Source organism: Phoenix dactylifera, chromosome 8 (genome assembly GCF_009389715.1).
Source record: "Phoenix dactylifera cultivar Barhee BC4 chromosome 8, palm_55x_up_171113_PBpolish2nd_filt_p, whole genome shotgun sequence".
NCBI lineage: Eukaryota > Viridiplantae > Streptophyta > Magnoliopsida > Arecales > Arecaceae > Phoenix > Phoenix dactylifera.
In genome coordinates, this window is record NC_052399.1 from 19365695 (window position 1) to 19370197 (window position 4503).

A 4503-nucleotide genomic window follows, 5' to 3' on the forward strand; every position below is an offset into this window, starting at 1 on the left:
CTGACAGAAAACAAAGGAGTTAAAGCAAACACAGATGGGTTGCCACCACATATATTGGCAGTAGCGTGTAAGTTCTGTCTATGTATTTATATGGGCAAGATATTTCTATCTAAAGGTAATAATAATTTTAAGAAAATGTGCATGTAATATTGCTATGTGCTCAGCTTTGATGTTTGCACTTAAAATTCCAGTAAAATTTTCAGCCGTTGCGCATTATTCATAGTGAAAATTCTAATGGATATATAAAGGAGGGTCTCATTTTCTGACTGACATGTGGATCACTATTTTCAGCTTTGAATATGTTAAAATCATAAAGCATGACCATTTCTTAAAAGGCCTTTCCCCACATGACGCACACAACTAGCTTAGCAATTTCTTCTTTAGTTTTTATCATTTTATGTATTCTCAAAACCTTAATCCCATCTAAGCATTGTCTTCCTACCATCCTTTTGTCTCTCTTCTCATCTGTTATTTCAGATTCTTTATTTTTTTTAGTCATCCTCATCTCAATCTGCTTTCTTAGTCAATATTTGTTTGCTTGCAACATTCAAGGTTCTAAAGTTGGTTTACACCTTCAGAATAGATATATATACAGGGCATCCAGTTGCCTAACAATTGTGGTCAGCTAAATGAGAAGGTGCTTGCTAGACAACAGATAACCAGGTTAGTCATGTCTAATAAAAAGAGGAGTTTTACACCCTATGAAGTGCTTTATTCTGTTCTCTCTCTACAAGCAAGTGCGGGATTCATGATCTATTAACAGACGATGGAAAATTATAGGCTGTAACTTTACATCTCTTCTTTTACAGTGTATTTCTCCAGTCCTCTCATGTATGTTGGACATTTTATCATAAAGTTGGAGTTTGAATAGGTTGTGGGCTGTCTTTAATGCTAACTGCTTACTCGCCCAAGAAGTTGGTCAATATGGTCATAAAATTATCTCACAATCAAAAAATATAAACAATCATGCTCTTCTATCTGTTGAAAGCATATGAACTTATGACCGCTCTTCCCAATCACCTTGCATTTATGATTCACTGAACTTCTTTATCTACTTGTTGTCCTTAAAAAACGTCATATTTCTTTGTTTGTTCTCCCAATTTCCCCTCAAAAACACCTCTCACCTCCTTCTATCCCTCCCTCCCTCTGAAATTATACTATTTAACAATGATTTACGTCAGCATATTGACAACTGCTCCGGTACATTTCTTCTGTTTGACTGCATGGGTTCCTTAGAATGGCATTAATCCTTCTCAGTAGATATTGTACCCCTCAGGTTTCAGTGCCAAGTTTGTAAATGATTTCATCTTAGTTACGTATCTCCAAACTATAGTATCTCTTTGAGTAGATACTAAATCACATTTTTCATCTTTCATATGCGACGAACCACCCTAGACAATTGTGTTTACACTTTCATGGATCCCCTCATCTCTCTGAACTGTAGTAACAGGAATTTCCACCTTTTATCAAGCAATCAAGCCACCGTATACCCTTGTGGCTTTTTCACTTCAAATCTTTCAATGTTCATATCCTTTCTCAGTTTTGGGACTTCATAAGCTCAAGATCGATGGTGGCATCTTGATTCAGTTCTATTATCCGAATTAACGGTCCTTGTAGGTGCAAATGCAAAGGATCTATAGACTTGTCATAATTTGATTACTTGACAGTTTCAGAGCTGCTTGGGTGTCATTTTCCTAAAGCTACAAAACTGCAAGATGTATAGCTTCAAAATGTAAGAAAGAACTAAAGCAACCTTTTACCTTATTGGCCATTATCCAACATTCTCCAAGTAACAAGGAGAAAAACTATGCAGACACTTGGATGGTTATCTGAAAATATGATTAGATGTTTGCTATCTTCATCACTACTTATCCTATTTATACTTCTTTGGACCATTGCCCTTTCCAACTCTGTTTCAGCACTTCTGCTTTCTTTTTCTTTTTTTTTTGTATAAATCAAATCAAACTTTAAGAAAAGATCATACAATTCTAATATATATATATATCCTACAAAATCAAAAAATAAAATATCATAAAATGAAAAAAAGAATAGATACACAATTAGTCCATAGAGTGTCACCAAAGTGCTCAATTGCTCGGCCACGTAGAAAGCTACCTAATCCGTAGTAGTATTTGCCTCTTGATAGATATGAACAACTTGAAATGCAGTGCAACTTGTAGCTATCTTTAAGATATCCATCCATTGGCTAGGCTTGCCTCGAAATCCACCAAATAATGATCATCAAGTTGCCCACGGTATGAATATGGTCAGCTCGAGGATGAACCTTACATAACTAATATCCTTCCATCCTGCTCTTAATTCTGCTCTAGAAATTGAGATGCCATAAATTTGTCTGCCAGTAACAATAAATTTAGAATCAAGGCTTTTGATCACAAATATTGTACCTCATTTACAGCCTCTAGTAGCCATATTGTCCTTAAAGTTTACCTTGAGGAAGTTATCCCAAGTGAAGAGGAATATTTGGGATGTAGTTGATGCTGAGGAGTCCCGGGTATCTCTAGTTATCCCAGATTCTCCAACTGCAAGTGGGTGAATTATCTTGGTTGCTTGTGAGAATGCCCTCTCTACGACAAGTCTTGATGATTGGATGTTACTCTCAAAGACCGTGGCATTTCTAGCCAGCCTAAAAGTCCCTTAGAATCCAAGCACGACTGCACGAGTCCAATGCACAAGTAATTTGCTTGCCTGGGCCTGGATTTTATCAGGCTGGGCCATTGGCTAATTCATCTGGGCCAGTCCATTGACAACCCTAAAATATCACCTGTCCTGTGCAGAATGGAGGACGCTGTGATGGGCGGGTACTGATGGAAGAACGCAGTCGCATGCCAGAAAGAAGTGGATCTATGAATCGTTCTGCACTCTAATGAGGTCTTGTTATTGTTGAGGATCTGAGTGCAGATCCTCCGTATTATCAAACCAGAGTTGCCCGCTGCCAATAGCTTTTTGATCAAAAGCATGCAATGAATCCGAGATAATGATTTTGGTTGGTGAGACAAAGGCACCAACCACATCTCACCAATGGATCACTGCTGTCAACAGGTGACTCCATGGAGGCCCACTGGGATGGATGTTGGAGACCACACCAATGAAAGACAACGGAGTTTGGTTGGTACTTTTTGATACATGCCTTGTGTGTTTGGAGGTCTTTGATTAGGTCCCAAGTGTATTCTAGCAAAAAAAAAAGGTCCCGAGTGTATCAGTGGGGCGCCACAAAGTAAACTGGCTTCTCTAATGAAGTCCTGTTACGTCCACCGTCGATGAACAGAAGACCAACCTAGATTATAATCCTGCTACAAGCTAAACCTAGTTACCACTTGTTCCCATCAAATTGTCATGGAAATATAGTTTTAGCTAATTAAGTTTATTATAGAGAACACGTCAAAATTGAATTCCGTCGGGCTCATATTTATGTTGACATATAGCTGGCTTAACGTCCTCATGGCATGGGGAGTGAGGAATTGCCACTTTTTTCGAAGCAAGAAATAGAATCTCTCTCCAGCGAGCAAAGAGAGGTGCCAACTTGCGGATCGAAGTGCCATTGTAGGCTTTATGTGAGACCATTTGGCCCAAAGGCTTGAAGACCTTGCTTAGAAAATATAGATTTAGATGTAAGAGTATACAATCATGTTGCAGATTTGCAGTGGAGCCAATGGATTGCGAAACTGGTCTCTCAAGTTCGGGGAGCGAACTTGAGAGACTTACTATGTGTACTCTTACGTATTCTTAAATAATTTAGGTTGTCGGGCTTTAAGAAATCATAACATGGTATAATACAAGCCTGACAATAAGCATGCAACAATCCAAAATCTTATCCGAAAAAGGTTGGTTAAAAAATGTTGTTTGGAATCTTTGGCCCCTATATGGATACCCAATATCTATCCAAGGATATAGCTGATATATAACTAACAATAAGCACGCACAGGTCCTCACCAAACAAGATCAGGACAAAGTTGGCCATTGCATAATGGATCAGTTTGAAGCTAGATCGTGATCCGAACTTGGTGATTGTGGTCCCAAGGTGCATTAGTGCATACTTGTCTCTACCTTATAATTGTCGGCAGGATCATCTTACATATTCAAGACAACTAGGTAGCGTCGCAATATTGTCTTGAAGCTAACTTGGAAATGGGTGGAATTGGGTTAATTGCATGATTTTGATCTTGTGGATTAGATTGTGCCGGACCGGTGATGATATATTATAAATATTTTCATCTTTCACGATTCATCCATTTATAGTATGCTAATATTTTAATAAATTGAAATATAAAAGTATAAACATGAATTCTATGCGTTGCATGAGTGGCACTGTAGAGTGCTATATAGTCTTGATGGCCGCTATTAGATAATAGACATCCATCAAATAAGATGGCCTACAAGTTTGTACCATATCATATACGACATATATTATTTGATGGCCATCAATCTCCTGTCGGCCGTTCAGGGATGCACAATACTATGTACTGTAGCCCATGCATTCCACGG